Consider the following 23516-nt stretch of genomic DNA (forward strand, 5'->3'; position numbering starts at 1 on the left):
TTCAACCCATGACAGCTCCCCATTGTATTAAACAATTTATATGTGTTCTCTTTTTATCATTAACAGGATCTAGAAAGGCTTATTTTATTGTTCAAATTTTCTGTTTAAATATTGAGTATCAAGGAAGACAAGTAACTTTTCCAAAGACACCTAACTACTAGGTAGTTAAATTGGAAATTGAATCGAGCTTTATAGCATTAAAGTTCATCATGTTTTTCTGCTGTACCACTCTGCCTCAAGCTAAGATTTATAGTCATTCACCCTGCTCCAAGACACATTCCTGGAATATTTTACCCCATGGAAGACTGAGACTTAACTGATACGTGGGCAACAATTCTTCTAGAGAGAATGTGCTCAAAAACTAGAAAAAATGGACTATTTTCTTATCATCAGATCCCTTAACCTGGTGAACATTAAAAAATATTTGGCTTCCCCCCACTCCCCTAGTAACAAGAAAATTTTGGATTTTTAGTTTTTATACCAGCAACAGTGATGTTGTAAGAAATATCCATAGGAATGTTAAAATCAACAAAATGGCATTAATTAACATGTGTTTGTCTAGTGTCTAAACCCACCAAAGGGTGTAAGGTGAACTAACTTGGGATCTTTAATAGTTTATGAGAAAGGCAAGCCACAATATCCTTAAATTTTTCTCAATTCCAACATGTTTTTCAAAGGAAAGAGCTGTCTGAGCATAAACCAAGTCAGGAATGTTTACTGATCTCCTTTTTTGTCACCAGAAATGTAGATGAAATTCCTCCTTCCTCATTCAAATTATTTGTTTGTCCCATTTTCCCGTTACAGCATACAGAAATGAGAGACTTTGTGGTAAGAGTTATGTGACACGGTAAAAAGAACTGTCACGGCTCAGTTCTTTTATTTATATATTTTTTGCAGCAAAGATCTTTTACCTGATAATAAAAGTCCATAACTTTAATCAAATGACAAAATAATGATAATACAGAAGATGATAAAAAAGAAATTCTTTGACCTCAGCTTATAGTTAAGAAAATTTGTTTTGGTATTCCAAAGAAAGGAGAAGAAATTGAGGAGGGACGGGAGAATAAAAAATTAAGGTTTGGATATTAGGGTGACAAACTTAGAGATGGGGGGTTTTTGAAATTGTAATAAAAATCTTTCTAGTACTATCCTTATAAAAAAGAAGAGATACTACTTCCTGCTTATTAGAGCTAATGCTCACAAAATTCACTTACTGTGGGGTAGTTATTACACTGGAATAAATGTACTGCTATTGAGTGATGATGAAAATATAATTTAGCACTAGAGGAAAAGAAAGAAATGGGCTCCTCAGATACAATAATTTAAAAATTAGTAACTTTGCCAAAAGTCAACTGTATAACTCTGATTGTAAAATCCCTCACAGAAGTCTAGCCACCTGCAGGGGTTACCAAAGACCACAATTATCTCAGTGCCTGGGATGACACATGGTAGGAGTGGGCTAAACCTACAGATTCCATTTCACTTGGGTTAGCTGGTCTCCTTTAGGTCTTGGTCATTGACCTTACTTCTAAACACAGTCACGTCGCTCTTAAGTGTTCTTGATCCACAGGTGAACTGATGAGATTATGGATAGTTAATAGTAAATCTAGGTTTGTGCAAAGAAATAGCCAGACAATCATTTCCAGCATCAGCATATGTGAAGGACAGCCTGTGTGCCGGAACTCAGCACTGTGGGTTGGCAATGCAGCCACACCCCTAGAAGTGGGACACAAGGCCATGAGAATTCTCAAATTGTGTAGATTGGGGATGGTGGTGAATAGGACTAGGGATCAGTTATTTCCGGACAAGAAAGTTAAGTTTATGCCTTACTGACCAGAAATTTCATTGCCAGCTCAAATCCAAAGGAGATCATTTTATTAATCAACTTTATAAGAAACTGGTTTGCAAGTCTTGGCATCTCTCATAAAACAGAGTGCTGTGCCAGGAATGTGGGACAGAGTAAAAGTACTTACAAAGCATAGCATCCACCTGATCAATAGTTATAAGCAAGATTGTAATTCATTAGTTCATATTGAGCAATAATGCTTAACCTGTTTGGGGGTCATGAATTCCTTTGGAGATCTTTTGATTTTTGCCATAAAGCCTTCTCTTCAGAAAACATAATACACATGCATCCAACATTTTGTAGACAATATTAAGGTGTTCACAGGGCAACCATTCATGGACACCAGTTTAAGAAGCTCTGACATAAAGTAACATAAATTTCCAGTGACCAGTGTATTTGTATCACCAGTTCAGGTATTGATATTTCAAGAAAAATAAACAAGGAGAAGGGTTTTTAACTTGGCTATCACCAGAGAACTGAGTAACGACTGTTAGATTTTTTTGTCCAAAGAAAGGCAGAATCAGTTATGCTGCTCACTGAAGAGAGTTGCATGTTGGAAGTAAGTAACCTTAGATGCCCTTTGCTGAGACATCAGTAGTAAATGCCAAGTCCAAGATCAAATGCCCAGGGCAAGGACAACATCCTGTTTTCTCTGCTCTACAGGCATGGATCAACTCTGAATATGTAGAATAACAATTCTTTTAAAACCATATCATACCTTTATGTTCTCAAAATTTTTTGTTTAAGACAAGCCTACCCTCATATGGACATACTGATTTCAGAATATTCACTCAATAAGTAGTTTTCAATGTAGTGGATGGTGACTCAGTGAACAGGCAAAACAGCCCAACCCAGACCCAGGTCCTGTGAAGAAAGGAGACACAAGTGTGCTCTGGGTCCCAAGGGCCAAGCTCAAGCTAGAATTGAGGCTGTCACTTTAAGGAGACGTAGCAGGCCATGCGTGGAGCCCGGTTACATGAACTAGTTTGGTATTTTGAAATAATGAAAGATGTTGAAATGGGCTGAATCCAAACCAGGCAAAAGAAGTTAAGAGAGAGAAGGTTCTGTGCTGCTAAATCCTGAGAGCTACCCAAGAAAGTGGATGGTCCTGGAGCCCAACAGAAAGGAGAGATTGGACTGGGTGACTGGTGAAGAGTTAAACAGTTTAAGAGCGTGTTTGCTTCTTTCTGTCATTAGAGGTCATTGTTATTTGCATACTTTCAGCATGTACTGTCTGTCTGAAAGTAAGCAGGCGTCTGTTACAGGCTGTATCTTTTTTCTTTCCTTCAATATTTGCTTCCTTCTTTTTCCGTCAGATGCTGCCGCCGGAATCTTCCCAGCGCAGGCTCACTGTTTGTTCTCCCAGGTTTTCATGTTTGTGGGTGGCATGACACCGGCAAGCAGGAGGATCGGGTCACATCTGGCTGATTCGGTGACTCGGCAGTTACTCCGCCTGGTACCCTCCCCCGCTTCTCTGTTCCTTCTCCTTGAGCTCAAGGCCAGCCTGCGGCTCACCTCCTGCCTGCAGCCTCGCTGTTGTCTCTCTGTTGAGCCAGTGGACCAGGGTTTTTGTCACCAGATCTATACCATGTGGTTGGTTATATCCTGTCTTTCACTCCAGATTGTAGGATGTCTTGTTTTGATTTTGGGGGGTGGAGACTGCATGTTTGATAGTCCACCTTGGAGGCCACTTTGCCACACGCTTCTGCTCTGGGTAGCACCTAAGAAGGTAGGCATTGGAAAGCAGCACCAGGAAAAGGCAAACATTGTGTTGTTGCTGCTATAGCTGCTGCTGCTGATACACCATAGCTTTATTTCTCTGTGCCAACTGCCCATTCACTGTATGATCCAAACTCTTGGCCCTGTGCTGACCTTTCCAGCATCACAGAGAAACAATGACTGAAAGGAGCAACAGACGGCTGGCATCTTGACAAATGAAGCCGCTTGTTTTTCAAATGTCAAGGCTTTGCCTCTTCATATATCTCTCTCCTTCAAAATATTCTGCACCCAAGTGTTCTGGGAAATGGCAAAGGCTCTGAATTTGATACCCAGGCATGTGAAAGTTGCTGGGTGAGACGACTCTAAAAAAACCTTGAACAGTTTCCTGCTTGGCTGTAGTAACTGTCAAAACTATTATAAACCCTCTTAAAAAATAACGTTGTTGTAAAGAAACTGAATTTGAAGCGTAGGCATTCCTGGTTCATTTGAAAGCCATGTGGCATTTAGTGACAACCTTCTAATGAGGTCTCAGTGGGTTACACTGATCAGCTGAAAAATCATTTAAAGACATCATGTTAGAGAGCTGACTGCCCAGATAAATTTAGAATGATTCTAGAATCATCTTCCTTCTTGCAACATTTAGAGTAAAAAAGAATGTACTGGCTGGAAAACACTCAACTGGTAAAGCTTGGTAATATACAGCTTGTTCTAAATGTTTTCAGAAACAATCACCTCTGATGATGAAAAAAGGTAAAAAGAACCCAGTCAAGAAAATAGCCCATGTAAAGTTAGTATTAGGTGAATATGCTTGTTCATATTCAGTGTGTATGTGTGTATGTGTGCACTAATTTATGAGGTAAAATATAGTTACGCCTACCAATCATGTTGTCTTATGGCAACCGTTGGCTTCAGCCTAATGAAAGTTCTAATGTGATTAACTATAAATCAGGTTAATCTGGTGAATTCTTGTTTTTAAAAAAGGGTTAATTATTGGTGCTCTTTGTCTGTTTCATTTAGTACAAGGGCATTATAGTAATTGATCTTATTATCTCAATAAGATTAGAAGACTCTGGGCATATTGGTAGCAAGCAGAGTGGAGGTTATCCTGAATATCTTTTTTTATTTTCTTAATATCTTAAAATCCTTAATATCTTTGATATTGAAAATATACCTGAACTCATAACCAAGCCATCATAATGTATAATTCTGATGGGCACCCTCCTATGTTTGTCATGTAATACATATATACATACAGCTCCACAGAGCTATGGAATGATTTGGTACTTATTTTAAGAATGTTGTGTGTGTACTACAATTGTATTTTCAGAAAGAATTCTTCACAATGTTCAAATCAAGTAAGGTAAGAAAGGTATTTGGGGTTTTTTTTGTTTTTTGTTTTATTTTAAATATGTCTTTATTGATTTCAGAGAGAGGAAAGGAGAAGGAGAGAGAGATAGAAACATCAATGATAAGAGAGTCATTGATCGGTTGCCTCCTGCACGCCCCCGATTGGGGATTGAGCTGCAACCCGGGCATGTGCCCTGACCGGGAATCGAACCCTGATCGCCTGGATCCTAGGTCAATGCTCAACCGCTGAGCCACACCTGGCCGGACAAGGTATTTGTTTTTAATTGAGTGTTTTCTTAAGTGAATTACCTAACCATTAACTCAATGTTATAATCTGTATTCATAAAAGAAGAAGGGGGGACTGATTGAAGGTAAAGGACCACAAACTTCATAGGTTAAAAAAGAAAAGCCCTTCAAAGGGCAGCCCCTACAATGTAAAATGCAAGATGAATACTTGGTGATAAGGGCCTCATGGTGAAGCCAAGGCTGGGCAGAACAGTGATGTAGCTGAATTTCTGCTGTTTTCTGAAAACCAATTGGTGCATACAAGGAAGACTTTTATCTTAATACTTAATTACTGGTGTAATGATAATTTTTATTTAATGAACACTGACAATATGCCAGATACTTTGCTAAACTAAGAGTTGTATTGGTATCACCTCTTTTAATTCTTTTATCAACTGTAATAGATAAGAATTATAATTATCTTCACTTCCTAGGAATAAATTAATTCTGAGATTATGTAAGTAACATACCTAAAATCACCCAACTAAAAATAAGTGAAACTGGGGTGAAAACCCAGGTATCTCACTCAAGAGCCTATGCTTTTGAACAGTGGATTGTAAGGGCTCTTGGGATGTTCGTCCAAAATGAGCTTGCTGTCACCTATGGTACCACTTTTGGACCTAAAGCTTTGACTTCCAAATCTTCCTTTGTTTGTCCAATAGCCATGTCTTTCTTTCCCCAAACTTAGGCACAAGGATACCCAGATCAGCTTAAAAGGACAGGGAAAGAGCTGGAAAATACCCTTTGCTTTGGCATTGGCATAAATGAAATTTAGAGTCTAAATATCTTAGAAACTCTTTTAAGGCAAAGGCTATCACACAAGCCCATATGCCTAGGGTAATGCTGGCCATATGCTAGGGAAGCAATAAATGTCTGTAGATTAGTCAGGAATGCCTAATTTTCCTGATTATTTTGCGGTGTGTGTGCATCTATGTACACACATATGTGTAATGTGCATAATGACCTTATCAGCATCAGATTAGATCTGATGTGTTCAAGCTCACGTATAGTTGACCATGAGTGAAAAAGAAATTCTAGACATGGTCAATAAGTCAGTCTTTCTAAACCACAAGGAAACATACATGAGTATTGATCTGTGGATTAATATTTGACTAGTATATGTTCATGAAAAGAGCATGCAGGATACATTAGCCCTGTGGGCACATGTGATTTTCAGTTTGGATTTGTGATGTGGTCATAGCCCATAAATAATTGAAAATATCTCCCACAGTCTGGAATGGGCTCTCTTTCACTGGTCCCATCTCATGAGATCAATAATGAAAGATGGGTCAATTTTAAGAGAGGTTTAAAATTGGGCAAATAATCAAGGTTTCAGCCCCTCTCAGAAATATTTTTTCAAAAAATAACTTTTAGTCTGTCCAGTGAAAAAAATAATATAAAACTACTGCCCAGTAAAAAGCTTCCTGCAAATAGTTAACTAATGTTCATCATTTCACTATATCAGTGACTTAAAATGATTTAAAGTTTTTCTTTTAATTTAGTCTATAATATACATCTACAATTTTACCTGTACGTGTAGTCCCCATGTACTGCCTGAACAAATATTAATATTTATTGAGTATGTAAATAGCATACCTAGCTCTGTATCAGGCTGACATTCTTTTGTTTGGCTATGCATGGTGATGGGAAAAGAAATTGGTCTGTGTAGCTCAGCACTGTCTAATGTAAATATAATGTGAACCACATATATAAGTTTTTAAAATTTCGGTAGCCACATTTAAAAGAAAAAATTGGATGAAATTAATTTTAAAACAACCTAATACTGTATATCCAAAGTCTAATTTCTCATGTGGCACTATCTACATTTTGAGTGGCCATCATGTTGGACAGCACAGTTCTGGATCCACTTTGTCTAATTTTCAAATCAACAGGCCTCTCAAATGACTCTTGGTAAAGCGCTATCAAAGAAAATAATGACTATTTAAAAATATTTTATGAATCTAATAGAAATTTAACCAGTAAATATACAAACTCTTCAGTCTTTGGAAACAACAGAAAGAAAGATACAAATGGGAGATGTCTGTGACAAAAGAGAGGAGAGAGAAGTAAAAGAAGGAACCCAGTACAGGTAGTTACAAGTAAGAGCTAAAGCTTATTTGAACACATGGCTATTCTGCTAAGTGGCTTCATGACTAAGCTGCAGAAAAGATAGTTTCTAGCTACACAGAGGCAATTGTAAATATATTTGATTAAAATGAATGAAAAGGGAATCTGCGCTTTTACTCAGATGTTATGACTAACACAGTTTGCCCTAGTGTTGATTCTTTAATGAAGCCTGGCTAAAAGTACTGCTGCTGATTTAATCAGATGCTGTTATGCTAGTAGTAGGACCTGCTATGCTCCTGTAAGTAAAGATGAAACCTACATGAGAAGGTGGAGAAATGAAAGATAGAGAAGGAAATGGGCCAAAGATGACACGTCTGCAATTTCCATACAGGTCACAGAGGCTCACAAATGAGGCTTTTATCCCCAAACCCCACATTTCACCTTTTGCGGCCTACCATCTGCACCTCAATTTTTGACTCGGAAGAAGTTTTGCCACCCTACCTCAGGTCTCCATTGTCAGATGGGAACCAGAGTTCCCTAACCCTTCTAAACTTTGAGGGAAGGGCCATACATTCACTATTCAGGATTGTAGCCCACGTGCCTTGTGTAAACCAGGTACAAAAAATATTTTGTTGAATGGTGTTATTGATTGTTCTCATGGACTGGGGCTTTTGGACTTGGTTGACCTCAATCTTCCATTGTATGCCTCAAATAATTTAAAGAGATCACTTAAAGAGGTGCCTCCAGCCCCTACCGTCATTATTTCTAAACTGGGAGGACCTGGATTAGTTACTGCCTCTGTTTTCTCATCTATAAAATTAATATAATAATGTTTCCTATTTCATAGCTTGTTATGAGGATTAAAGGAAATAATCACTTAACAAAGTACTTCACACAGAGTAGACAATTAGCAAATAAAACATCTTGTAGCCACTTTGTCTTATGTTGTATCCCCAGTGCCAAGAATAGCTCCTAGCACATTGTAGAGACTCTATCCCTTGAACCCACGAGTGAATCACCCTATTTTATATCAGGTGCCAAAGCATAAGTTTTGTTGCTATGGTTGAATCCTTTGATCATGAAGAAAAGGTGAGAAAAGAAGGTTAGCAAGGGATGGAGCCTGAAGATAGCATATAAACCTATAGGGCAGTAGTTCCTAGTCTTTAAGGATCAGTGGTTCCTTTGAGAATCCAATGAGACCTGTACACAGTCTACCCACAAAGTTTTAGATAGTTGCATACACAGATTCAAGGATCTGCAAGGCTTAACATGACCCTCATGTTAAGAACTCCTGCTCAGAAATTTAGGACAATCAGGAGAATGAAAGGGGAGATAGGCATTAGAACGACCTCAAGAAACTGGAGCTTTTCTCCTCCCCTCCCCCTGCACACATATAGTTTAAACCAGACGGTTCTAAAACGTGGACCCTAAAGTGTGATTCTAAACATTTGAGTTAACAAAAAGACTGTAGAAAGAATAAAGAGCTACAAGTCATTTTAATAAAAAATTAAAAGGACATGAAAACTGAGATTTTGCATGAGGAAATTCCAGAATTGGGAAATCGGCTCATTTTTTGCCCAGGATGTGTTATCAGGATGAGCACCTGGAAGAAAAATTAATCTCAGCACCGGAGGTACCTGAAGATTTCCAGCCAAAATGAGGTGTTGCTGTTCCCTGTGCCAGTATTTTAAGTGATAGGTTCCAGATTCCAGGCACAGAGGATTCATGGGTTGGAGTTACAGATGCTGGACATGTCAGAAGTCCTCACTGTAGTGTTCGTGCCCTGCTCTCACCCTTTCCCTAAGACTCTGTTCAGCTAAGGATCAGAAGAGCATGTTCTGTTTTGGAAACCACAGGAGAGAGGAACTGTTAATATCTGCCTTCCAGACTTGAAGAGGCTCAGGCCCCACCTCAGGTGAGTCAAGATCCCTCAGGGCTTGTTGGCATGTTTCCCGTTGTGATTTACTACGGAGATTTTTTAAATTAATATTTATAATTTCCTTCTCAAAGTGAGCTTGAATCCCCACCCTGTTTCATGAAAAATAAACCCAACTATCATTAATAATTTCTCAATGTCTAAAGGTAAGGTTTTATAACTTTAAAATTTTACATTAACAACTATTTTGGGGAATACAAAAAAAGAAAAAAGAACCAAAAACCTGAGTACATGGCCCTTGTCTTTAGATTGACAATAAGTCAAATTATGTTTTTGAAGCACCTGCTGTGTGCCAGGCTCTATGGGATGCAATGGTGCTTGAGATACAAGGGTGCACAGTGTGGATGGATTAGATTGCTGCCATAAACAGAGTTCACGGCCCACTGGGGAAACAGAGAAGCAAGTGAAGTACTACTATGGGAAAGCACTGGATGTGATGGGAGCATAAGATTTGGGGCCTGATCTAAATTGGAGGTGGAAGGTGTAATTGGGGAAGACTTTATTGAAAAATTGATGTTTAAATTCAAGAAACTTCAGTTCACTTGAAGAAACAAGTGATTGCACCTGAAGCAATATAGGACTGTAATTTGGAGTACATGCAGCGAGGACTAAGTTGTGTGGAAAAGGGCAGGCCAAAGGAGAGATGGAAGAGCAAGAAGGATCAGGAAGAAAGGTGGGCCTTGAGTTTGTCTTTGAAGGAGAGCTAAACGGAGACAGAAAGGGTGAGTTTTTCTGAAACAAAATGATCCAAGATACAGCCTAAGAAAGAAGTAAAGTGTGTTTGTAAGAAAAGAGGATGCCTGTCCTTACTAACATATAGAATTCCAATCTGAGGAGAAGTAATGAATGCAACAGAGATATTATAGATACAGTGGAGATTTCTGAAAGCCACACAGAAAACTAAGAATTATTAATGGGCTAGGAAGTAGGGAGCCACTGAAGGTGGTAGGGAACAACATGATGAAATCAAGATTTGATTGACAGATGATGAAACTGGACTAAAAGAATCTGTCTGAAGCATCTGTGTATGAGAAGATGAGGGTCTACATCATAGAAATAGGTGAAACAAAGGAAAAATAGTGTTTCCTAATCAACTTGATTGTGTATAAACCAAGAAGCTCATTATGAAACTTCAAGTACCCTGGCCAGCTAGAAGGGTGAACTCAATGCAGCCGCCAGATTTGGAAAAGGGGCAGGGGAGGGCGTGAACAATTTAGTTCTGAATATTTTGAATTCAAAACTTACTCTTTCATTCATTTGGTTGTTCTTTGTTTGACTTTCTAATGATAACTTCTCGGAGGCACACTCTAAATTGTGGGGTAAGGAAGAGATCTCTTTTGTGTACTATAAATGAAGCAGCAAATCTTCACAAAAGAAAGATTTTGTGAAAATTTTATGAATATTCAGTCTTTTTAAGGGTATAACTGAGTTGATCTCATATTGTATGTGAATAATGAACCTCTAGAGGGTTTTTTTTCCTATAACTCAGTGTGCATCTGACATGTATTATGTCAGCAAATTTAATTTAACCAGTATTTATTGAACACATATGTGGTACATAGATCGGAATTATTTTTGTTTGCTGCATGGCAGTTCTTGGAATGAAAAGAAGACCAGGTTTTTCATTTGGCGGTTTAACCACCTTCTAATTTTGTTTTCGTGATGACCATTTGCTGAAATGTCTTTGTTCTTAGTGAAAAGACAAACCTAGATCCAGACCTAATCTGACAGTGTGGTGTAAATTATTGAGGTCTGGCTGAATAATCCATTTCTTCTTACAGAAAAAGAAAACACCAAAGAACAAAACAACAACAACAAAAACTTCAAATGCAAAACAGGATTCACTTTTAAATAAGACTTTTAAATACTGAAATAAAAGGAAGCTACTTGAAGGATTATCCTGGAGCCTTCCTCCCTTAGGATGACTATGTGGAAAGTTTACAAATGGATTATTAGAGATGGTTCGCTGGACCATAAAACATGGTATTTAGCTCACATGATGGGCATTAGGCCTTTCTGTTATCTTTTTACATTTGTATCTGACTTGACTTCCTTTGATGGCTTTCGTCTTTGTAGGCTTTGCTTTATTTTACTGTTATGCCTTTTGTTTTCCCGCTTAGCTCATGGACGTTGGCACCTTCCACTATGCCAGCCTCACCTCTCTGCTGCGTATAACTTCTCTTGCTCTGCTCACACTTACAGGCCATATGGGGTCACTTTAGGACACCTGGAGGACCCAGCAGCTCCATGCTCCCTACCTTTACTCCTAATCTCTCAGCACATAAGCCTACACTGGAAAGCATAATTTTTTCATTCTGAATTCTTTTCTCTTGAGAAATTTGAAGAAATTTTCTGGTGAGGTACAATTTTATACTTTATTATATATCCTCATATACTTTATTATTTCTACAAATTAGGTCTTTAAATACCTCTACTAAGTGAGTGTTGGCCTAGTTACAATTTTCTCTTTTTGGGTAAACATTTAGAACTTCATGAAAAAATATATACATATTTAACTGAGGCTCTTCACTAATTCCAAACAAGACTTACCAAATTAATAACAATTAATGAAATTTGTTCTCTTTCTAAAAGTGATACAATATTTACATATCAGGAAATCTTTTTTAAAAACTAAGGTATAATTAAGCATATAATCTAAAACATAATACAAGTAGTTGGCCTGAAGCAAAAATAAATTATACAAATTATCAAATGTGGAGAAGTAAATAATAATGTAATTTAGCTCAGTGATTTTATATTACTATTTGAGATAACCATTGAAGAATTAAGAATTTAAAAAATAGTCATACTGTAAATACTATATACATTTTTAAAATACTGCAATTGCTTGTGACTTGCCACTGGGTTAAAATAAAAAATGGAAAGAACAAAAGCCATTGAGGAAAAGTTAACAGAAAAAGAATGGACTAAGGTAAGAAAAATAGAACAGGGACACAAGGCACTGAGAAGGAAAGGGAGACAGGTACAAGAGCGTTAGAGAGGAGTTGGACAAGAGAGAGATGGCTGCGTAATTTCTTAGATTTTGCTAAACTTTCATCAGACTGTGGTCTTCACTTGGGTTGTGGTTTCAGAAAAACTCTATGATTTGAAATAAGCAGTATAATCATTGTGCTCGGTCCTCTAACTGCTCTTTAGCCCTAACCCTTCAGATGGTCTGTTCTCAATGACTTAGCCATTAGGTTGGGAAGTTACTTGGTATGTCCTAAAACAATGAGCGGGATAATATTGTCCCTTGGATTAGATTTTAGATCAGTTCAGTGACTGTATCAAGTCTAAGGCAGATATATCCAGTAGGCTGATGATTTTCCACTTCTGTCTTAGTTAACTAAACTGTAAGGGAGAACACAGTAGCTGACATCTGCCTGTGTTGTTGATGGCTATCAATGTGACACATCCACATACCCACACAAACCAGAGGCCTTCTCTGGCAAAACTGGTAACGTGTATGTGACTGGTGCCAGGTTAGCTATATCCTTCCATAGTTCAGGATGTGTTCTCATACTCCATGCCAAGGACAAGGCTGACTTTTGGGAGCAGCCCCAAGAAATAATGAAAAACAAACATATATTTAGAGACTTAGCTCAAGCATATAAAGATAGGATTAAAGATTTTTATTTGAAAAAACACATTTAGCCCGGCCGGGCGTGTCTCAGCTGTTAAGCATCGACCTAGGATCCAGGAGATCGGGGTTCAATTCCCAGTCAGGGCACATGCCCGGGTTGCGGGCTGCAGCCATCAATGACTCTCTCATCATTGAGGTTTCTGTCTCCCTCTCTCCCTCTCCCTTCCTATCTCTGAAATCAATAAAGGTATTTAAAAAAATAAAAATTTTAAAAAAGAAAAAGAAAAAAACGCATTTAAATAAATTTTTGTGGGTCTGGCAATATTAATAATACAAAGAACTAACATACATTGATGCCTACTGTGCCTGGGAGTTCACAAATCTGATTTTCTGATAAATAAAGAATACAAGTGTTTGCCAAGTTAGAGTATAGTTTTTAAAATAACTCTGCAATATATGTTGCAAGTCTTCAATATTACAGGTTCTGTGAAAAGAGGTAATGCCCTAAAATAAAAAGACATGTTGTTCTATTGCTGCAAAACTCAGTGGCTTAAAACAAACATTTTATTATGACTATAATTTTGTGGGTGAATTTCAGAAGGAGCTTGACTCTACAATTCTTGCTTGCATCTGTAGTGAATTTAAGTTTCCCCCTAAATTCAAGTCCGCCTATAATGTTAGTATGTAACCTTATTGAAAATAATATCTTTGCAGGTGTAATTAGTTTAAGAATCTCAAAGTGAAATCATCTTGGATTTAGAGTGAGCCCCAAATCTAATGAATGGTGTCCTTATGAGGAGAAGAGAGGATACAGGGAGACACGCACAGAGAAGAAAGCCTTGTGAAGCAGAGATTAGAGTGACGCTGCCACAAACCAGGGAACACTGGGGCCACCAGAAGTTGGAAGAGGCAGGGAGGGAATCTTCTCTAGAGCCTTCCAAGGGATCGTGGCCCCTCTGACACCTTGACTTAATACTTCCAGCCTCAAGAACTGTGAAAGAACAAATGTCTGTTGTTTTAAGCCACACAGCTTGTGGTACTTTGTTACGACAGCCCTAGGAGATTGAGTATCTCGTGATATCACGGGCTGCTGTCAAATATAAGCTAGGGCTGCAATCGTTTGAAGACTCAACTGGGCTAGGAGTCACGGAGGATGAATCAATGACATTACTGGCAAGTTGGCATTGGATGTTGACTGGGAGCTCAACCAGGACTGTCAGCAGGAGGTCAGCAATTGACCTCCATATAAGCCTTTCCACAGGGCCACTTGGGCTTCTTCAAGCCATGGTGGCTGATCTCCAAGAAGGAGTGTCCTCAGAGGAAATTCCCTGAGAGCAAGGTTTCCCAAAGGTCCAAGCAGAAGCTGCAAAGCATTCTTATTACCAAGCCACAGAAATCCAAGAACGTAACTTCCACTGCATTCTATTTATCAATAAAGCCACTAAGACTAGCCTAAATTCAAGGATGGGAAATTAGACTCCACTTCTCAATGGAAGGGGTGGGAAAAATTTTGTGGTTGTCTTTAATCAGTGCGACAGACCTAGGTTCAAATTGCAACTCTACCATTTGCTAGCTGAAGGCAAGTTACTAAACCTCTCTTTGCCTATTTTCTCACTTAGGAAAGGGAGATAACAATATCAACAATAAATAGGAGGTTATTGCAATGATCAGATTAAGTCATCCAGTTTCAGTCCTTGAAAGTTACATGATGTACATGTACACACATAGATAACATGTATGCATGTAAATGATGGATATAGGGATAACTCTGTGAAGATATTAATAGAAACCGACTGCTAGCTTCAGAGTTGACATTTTGGGAATCCCCTACTATTGCAGTTTCTATGTCTAGAATTCAAATGAGAATCACGCTTAGCTTTGTTATGCCATGGAAGTTGGAAGGGAAATGTAGCAGCTGTTTTGTTTCCATTATGGCTCTCAAATACCCATGGAGAATCCTCTTAACACTCTGAAAATTCATCAGCTAGGGCCTTCCCCTCATCCCACCAAAAAGGAAAAGAATTTGAAAACCTTAATTCTCCTGCCCTTCAGCTAAGGTTCAATTTTATCTTTTTGGAGTATTTTACCACCCCAGATTTTCCCAGGCTGTCCTTGATTGTCATAATAAATTCCCACTACATGTCTTCATTATGTTTTGCACAATTAAAGCTTTCCCTCCAGCTCATTGCATTTTATCAAGAAGAAAGGAACCTTGGTTCTTAAGATCTGGGCAAATAAATATTAAGAGCAGGAGAGGATGCAAGAAACCTTAAGTTTGTATGGTGTGTTTCTCTACTGCCATGGTCTCCCCCATCTGAAACTTCTCTTTGTTCCTTGACCTCAGGTTAGTGGTATATTCTTGGGTAATGGACTTAAAGCAGCAATTCTCCATCTCTTCCCATGGGAAGTTGTAAAGATCAGTCAGTTTGGACCTTTACAGCCATGGCAAGCCTTTGTCCTTACACACTTCCTCATAGGAACTCTACTTGTGATGGTTCTCAAGTAGGAACTTGGGCTTTTAGAGTCAGAATGTTGTCCAAGGACACTGCGTAATTCCAGAAGTTTGTGTTTTTTCACACAATACAACATTATCTAAAATGGAGGCCACTAGTTGTTAAATGCACAGACTCTGAAGCCAGACCACCCGGGTTCATAACTCTACCTGTGCCATTGAACTGTGTTGTTGTCCAGAGTACCAAAACATTTTGTGCCTCAGTTTCATCATCTGTAAAATGGGGATAATACAAATACCTACTCATAGTGTTGTTATGAGAATTAAGTGATTGATCTTTGTAAAGTGTTTTAAAGGGTACCTGGTAACTAGTAAGTGCTCAACAAGTATTTGTTTTTACATAAGATGACATTAGGTGCTTTATAGATAAATTTTTTTATAATTTTGTATTTATTTAATGCATACCTGAAAAATATAACTCATATATCAAACCTATAATTTCATATTTGTTTTTGCTTAGGCTAAATAAAATCAAGTAAGCCAACTGGAGAAGTATATTATGTAAATTGCCTAGGTGACACATTGACAAGGCAAAAATCCCAAAGGTGGGAAAGTGAATCACTGAAATCTGAGAAACATTTCTCTAGTTAGAACTAGAAATGAACCCAGTAAATAGGCCCATCCTTCCTTCAATCATCTGTAAGTCACTCATAGAGTATGCTCTTAACTTCCACCCAAGGCTATGTTTTAGTTGTTGTTTTGTTAGTTTTTTGTAATGGTTCTCTGCAACCAACCCCATGTACTGTTCTCTTGCTCCAGCTTTTGGCAATGAAGTTCCCCTGAATTAGGGTAAGTTTGTTCTAAACACTAGCCATATGTGAACTCAGAACAAGTGCTATATTGCTGTTGGCCACATTCAAGTAATATAGCCAGGGAGCAATCCAACTTGGTTTTGCCTTTTTTCAGCTCAGGCAAATGACTTACTCCTTCTGGCTTTGAGTTCCCTTAATCTGTGAAACAGGGATTCCGGGAACAGCTCTGCTTCCTCATAGGGATGTTATATCCAACAACATATGGCATGTGGGAAACCTCTTGGCAGATACCGGCAAGAGCTCCACACGCAGATGTAAATATTGAGCATGTCGTAAGGCTGTGAGAAACCGTTGCTAAGGGCACCTTTAGGGGAAAGTAGACAACGCCCAAGATGGTCAAAAGAGGACAGCACAGTGGTCTAGCACGCACCTGTGGAGCTGCACCGTGGGGGGCTTTCCAAGCGGCGCCCCCAGCTTCCTGCATGAGCTATGTGCCTGGAGTTCCTCCCCATAGCATGCCGTGAAGAATATGCCCACTAAACAGGGATTTTATGGGCACTTAATATGTTAACACATGTAGAATGCTTGGGACAATGGCTTATTCTCAGTGTGTGTTCAATAAGTTACCTATTAGTATCAATGCTACATTTAGACACTGCCCATACTTGCTTACTAGGGTAATTGTTGAAACATGGGTCTGGATTCTTTCTTGCTGTGCACTTTCCATTAAGATATAGGCTCTAGCCCGGCCGGGCGTGGCTCAGCGGTTGAGCGTCGACCTAGGATCCAGGCGATCGGGGTTCGATTCCGTCAGGGCACATGCCTGGGTTGCGGGCTCCATTAATGACTCTCTCATCATTGATGTTTCTATCTCTCTCTCTCTCTCCCTCTCTTTTCCTCTCTCTGAAATCAATAAAGATATATTTAAAAAAAAAAAAAAAAAAGATATAGCCTCTAAATGGATTCAGGAAACAGATTTTAGAGGACACTTATTTTGTAATGTTTAGACTCGGTTTTACAATATGTGGGGTTTAAATTCCCCCCCCCCAAGGTTAGTGGAATCAGAGAGTAGTGATCAAGCTCTGGGGACTTGAATTGGGCTACTTGGGTTTGAATCTCAGTTCTGTTACTCCCTGAGTGTTATGACTACTTTGGATGAATTACTTAAGCTCCCAAACATCAGTAACCTCAGGTATAAATTGGAAATAATAAGTGCTTATCCCCTGGGATTACTGAGAGGTATATAGGAGAGATGAAAGTGTTAAGTAAATGTTTATTTCTGTTATTCTTGGATCATTTTACACTAGAATCTATAGAGCTGCCTTTCAAGTCACTTACCTGGTGGAATTAGATGCAGGGTTCAAATTTAGAGACAGAAGTATCTGTTTAAGTAATGACACTGTGACCCAGGTTTCTAGCTCTTGGTCTAGTTACATCCCCACTGATGGACTGTCTCTATTGGGAAGAGTGCCCTACAGACAGGTGGAAACTTGAATGGACATGGCTCACATTCTTCTTTTTCTGCTGGAAGATTCTTTTAATCTCATTACTCTAGTAAGATTCCAGGGACGCTGTGTCTTCCTGTCTTTACTTGTCAACCGATCATCTTGCTACTTTTTCCTGTTCCAACAGAGCACATTGTTTAGGTGGCCAACTTGTGAAGAGTCAGATGTTGATCTCAGAAATCTTTCTGGAGTTCTCCCTCCAAGTATGCAAAACACTTGGCAGCTGTGGTGTCTGAGTCTTGGTTTGTTAACACTGAAAGTTGCCAGTTATTTAATAGGTCGATGAGCCCACGCAGGGGGTTACCATTCCAGAAGCCCCAGAGGCTTTACACCACATGGAGTTTGCCATCTGTCTTCCACTGCAGACTCCAATCCAGTCAGTCATTTTAACCAAAAAACTCCGTATCACATTTCACAACCACGGTTTTAAGAGCAGTTAGACATTTCAAAGCCTTGATTCCAGAAGGTCATTGAGATAAAAAATACATTCATTTTAAGCAGGCCATGTGTTTGAATCCATGCCCTGAAAGTCAGAGTGACCTGTATCATGACCTGGACCTCACTGTACTGTGGCTGGAGGAATTTAATGGAGTACACTGATGCTGGTAGAACCTTATAAAACTGATTAATGCAAGTGTTTCAAAATCTTCCCCTTTCAATATGAATCATGTGTTTGTATCTTAGGGTATATAACATGTGATACAGTTAAACAGAAAAAAGACTCATGGGACAAATTTCTGTAAGAAAGGATGGGAAGGAATGTTTTAATAAAAGAGTGGCCGCAACAGGGCTAGCCACTATGATAAGCTCTTCACTTAAATGATCTTATTTAGTTATCACGTACTATGAAGTAGTTGTTAATCAAAAGCCTAAAATTATAACTCTTTTTAAAATGTTATATTGGTTTTTAGTTCCCCTTTACAAAAACCCATGGTCAACTAGGGCAGCTAAGAAACTAGTCCTGAGATAGTTCAGTCTGTACTTGCCCACTCTGAGCATCTAAATTTTCCCCTCAGGGGTGTCTGGTCCATGCAATCCTGGTATCTCTTTTTGCTCATGACAAATACATCCCAATTAGTAATAGGATATTAGTTATTGGTTGAAATCTGGAGGAGCAAAGTACTTGAGAGCTTTGCTGTCATCTGTGGGGCAACTTGCAAAAGGCTTTCAGTTATAAATAAGTTACCAGAAAGAAAGACATAATAGGACATACTAGAGAGAGCTGCAATACCCTTAAATTAATAAGAACTCTGCAGTGGTGCCCTTATTGTTCAAAAGGGGTCCAGAGTCTCAGAACCAAATACAGACTCCTCAGTCTGGCACACCAGGTCTTTCACAATCTTGCTCCCCTCCACTTTTCCTTCCTTTGGTGTTCCTTTGTCAATACATCTATTCAACTTTCTCTCCTACCATTTTCTCTGTTTGTTTATTTTAAATTGAGTATTGAGTAATTTTTATTAATACAAATTAATATGAAACAAATTAACACCCTCTGAATGCTTTTTAAAAGAAACACACACATCTAGAACATGGATAAAAATAATAAAATGACTTGCTGCCTATAGCTGAAATCTTAGTTTATAATAGGAACTATATCTTTGTTAAAGCATATTGAAAAGGTAAAATCATAATCCTCATGAGATATAAAATAAACACGTCAAGATTTTGTTTAAACTATTAATTAATAAGGATCATAAGTCACAACCTATTTAAAGGACAGCCCAAAGAGCAGACACATACACAGACAACTGGAAATGCTGAGATAAATGCCTTAATAGATGCACAACTGGTCAGAATCAACTTTTGCCAATTGCACCTTCACTTGGCAAAAATCATTTGCATGTCTATAGACAAGAATAATTGGCATTAATAGCATTTTCTATAATTTATGAAGTTGTAAAATAGCTCAAAGACAATGAATGTCACAGGGTACATTAGATAGAATATCCAGTAATCTTTCTTTTTCTTTTTGCCATGTCATGATTCTTCTCAACATATTACATACCTTACAAGGTTATATATAATAAAATAATAGTCATAGTAAGTGCTAGCCACTGTGATAAATTCATTGCTTAAATTATCTTATCGCAAAACTCTATAAAGTAGATGTTACCCAAGGCTTTAAAATATATAAAAATATAAACCTTCAAAAATGTCACATTACTCTTCATTTCTTCCTTGCCAAGGAAGAGTTGATGACCTGGGCAGCTAAGGAAATAGTTCTTACATAGATTAGTCCTTGTGGATGTCACATGTTGCTCTGGCCTTGGGCAGTCTGGATAACAGGTATGGGATCTTGGCTTCTTCTCTCTGTTCTTTTTTTTAAAACTGATCACTGAAAGGTCTTAATGTTTGAGCAACTCCAGAACTGACCACACAGAGCCAGGGCCCTGTAATACAGCCCCTCTGTGTCTAATCTGAATATTCTTGGACTGGCCTCCTTCGCTGTATACTGACCAAGGGACAGAATTTTAGATCTTTTTGATGGGCAGAATGTTGCTTGTTTGGAAAGCTGAAAACAGATACACCTTTGTATAGATACTTGTTCTTCAAGGTGCTTCCTCTGAAATGCTGTCAACCCCTGAACGCCTGTCCCTAATCCCATGGTAACTCTTCATGTCTCAGTTTGATATTTTCCACATGTTCATTCATTCATTCACTCATTGATTCATTCATTCATTCTCTGCACAAATATTTATGAACTGCAGTGAACAAACCAGACAAGAATCCTTGCCCCTGCAATTTAAACAGACAATTTTTTCATAAGAAGTGGAATCTTTGATATGCTAAGTGGTAAGAGTACACAGAATAAGGAAAGCAGGAGAGGCAGAGAGAAATTAAGGGAAACGGGGCCTGAGTGGAGGGAGCGTGGGAATTTTTTCACTGCTTGGTCAAGGGATGTCTCACAAAGATCGCAAGGCGGGAGGTGAGGCTTGTCACCTCCAGGAACAGGATGCGCGTTTTGCAAGCACAAAGACCCTGAGCTGGGAACGCATCTGGGCTTTGAAGGAACAGCAAGAAAGCTAATGTGAATCACGAGAAAAATGACATTTTTTCTCCTCTTAGTCATTGAAGACACACCTTATTGGTACACCTCCAGCCCTCTTGGAAACACTAAAGAAGTACAAAGACTGTGACAGGAGATAAATGAATGCATGAGCAGAACACAATGTGCGTCGTCCAGTGCGGGTCACAACCTATTCATGCCATAGGCCTGTGGAGCTTATTTTTCCTTCTTTAAAATTTATGAGGAGTTAACAATTTTTTAAATAATAAAAAAACCTTAACTTGATTCTTTTGGCTAACTTGTTCCTTCCTATTTTTAGAGAGCTTCTTTTAGAGAAAGTTAAATCCTTTGTTCTCAATTCCTTTATACTTAAATATTAAAGTTAACATAACGAGCCCTGGCCTGTGGCTCAGTTGGTCCACCAAAAGGTTACAGGTTCGAATCCTGGTCAGAGCACATACTTAGGTTGGGAGTTTGAACCCCGGATGGGAAGTACCCGGGAGGCAACCAATCTGTGTTTCTCTCATATCAGTGTCTCCCTCTCTCTCTCTCTCTCATCAATAAACATATCCTCAGGAGAGGGTTAAAAACTAGTAATGTAGTGAAAGTGTTAATTGATGTTGGCAAAGGTTATTAGCTCTCTAAAAGGGCTCTTTAAAAGGCTGCCGGAGGTGCTTCGCCAAGAATAAGAATCTTCCACCGATGTTTGCTTTCTGATAGAGATCAAAGGCACTGCTTCCCCCTAACTTTCAAACACGGCCAAACATTTACAACACCATACGCTTTTCTTTTAAATTTTCACTTTGCCAAATCATTAGCTCCCCCTTTCAGTGATAGCTATTTCAGGGCACTGCCATTCAGATAAGACACCGCTGTTTTGATTATCCTGTGTTTACCATTTATGTAGCGTTAATGACCTGCAAAGGGCTTTCTAGATCTTCTTGGCTTACTCATTATGCCATATGCTTCTTTAATTTTTTCAGATAGTTTCCCAAGTGAAAAGATATATAGTAAGTATATGCGAGGGGCCCCTCAGAATTGCTGGACTGTAAGAATATGAGAGTAGGAGATGTAAATTGAATGCCGCCCTATACTAGGTCTATTTGTTTCCTAGGGCTACCATAATAAAGGACCAAAAACTGAATAGCTTAAAAGAACAGAAGTTTATTACCCCAGAGTTGTGAAACTAGAAGTCTGAAATCAAAGTGTTGGCAGGCTGTGCTCCCCCTGGCTCTAGGGTAGGATCCTTCCTCGCCTCCGCTAGCCTCTGGTATTTGCTGGCCGTCCTTGAAGTTCCTTGGCTTCTAGATGCATCGCTCTAGTCACATGGACCTCACTCTAGTCTAGGACAGAAGTGGACACGCACAGAGAAAAGATGATGTGAAGACGCACACGGGGAAGATGGCCCTCTTTATAAAGACACCAGTCCTACTGGATTAGGACCCACTCCAGTGACCTGATTTTAATGTGATTACCTTTGTAAAGACCCTATTTCCAATAAAGTCACATTCTGGGGAAATGGGGTTTAGGACTTCAGTGGGCCTTCTTAGGGAGACACAATTCAACCCCAACACTAGGTTCTACTGCTGGGTGTTGGCACGGTCAGCTTTTTAACCTGGGTTACCCAACTAGAGGGGTAAACAGGATAAGATTGCCAGATTTACCAAATAAATATAAGATGTCCAGTTAAATTCAGATTGCAGATCAACAACCCAAAAATTTTTAGTATAACTTGTGTCCTAAATGTTTTATAAGACATTCTATGTTAAAAAATTATTGTTTTTTATGGATGGACTGAGAGGGTATTATGCTCAGTGAACTAAGTCAGTCAGAGAAAGAAAAATACCACATGATTTCACTTATATGTGGCATCTAAAGAAGAAAACAAACAAACAAAATTAAAACAGACTGATAGACTCAAAGAATAGACTGATGGCTGCCAGGGTGAAGGGGATTTGGGAGACTGGGTGAAAAAGCTGAAGGGATTGGGAAGTACAGATTGGCACTTACAAAACAGCCACAGGGACATAAAGTCCAGCATAGGGAATAGAGTCAATAATATTGTAATAACTACGTGTGGTGCCTGGTGGGTACTGGAAATATTGGAGAGAACACTTAGACTGTACACCTGAAACTAATACAAAATAATATTGAATGTAAACTGTAACTGAAAAATAAAATTATAAACAAAAATAAAAAATTATTTTTTTAAACATGAAACTCAGATTTAACTGAGTGACCTGTATTTTATCTGGCAACCCTAACATAGCCTCTTGCAAGCCTTCATTCTTCTGTAGCTTCTGCATTTTTTCTGCCCCATCAAGATATCAGAAGCAAGGCTGTCCTTGCAAACACCACTGCGCTAGAAGTTCTGAGCCTTGGATTCCAGCTCCCAGTGTCCTGTAGTTGCTTAATTGGACCAAGTACTTAACACCTCTAAAACTCTGGTTTTCATCAATTAAGATAGAAATAAGTCTTTTCTACCTACCTTAAATTATTACTGTAATCCTCAAGCAAGATACATGAAATGGAAAAACTTCCCAAATATTCATGTGCTGTCATAGTATAAAGCTATCATTTATTTGTACACCTTTGAATTTAGGAGCTTGAAGTTCTGCCTTATTTTTTGCTCTGAAAGCCAGTTCACATCAACAGATGGAGTGTGGGCACCTTGACCTCTTACCTCTAGTAAATGAGTGGCCTCCTTTGAGCACAATTACTGTGGCCTCAATGTTTCACAGGAAAGGAGTAAAGAATAGGAATGAGATACGTTGGCCATACAAGTGACCCCCTGAGTTGATGACCAGGACATTTGACTGTCAGGCCTCTGTCCTGAAACATAGAAAAGTTTTCCATCAACACTTTAATGCATCTCTTTCTCTAGACATGGAATTAGTGTTTGTTCAGCAGTAGGCGAGAAATCACTTTTTAAATTATGAGAAAATTCTCATCAAAAA

The sequence above is a fragment of the Miniopterus natalensis genome, chromosome 3 (genome assembly GCF_054644295.1).
Source record: "Miniopterus natalensis isolate mMinNat1 chromosome 3, mMinNat1.hap1, whole genome shotgun sequence".
Classification (NCBI taxonomy): Eukaryota; Metazoa; Chordata; class Mammalia; order Chiroptera; family Miniopteridae; genus Miniopterus; species Miniopterus natalensis.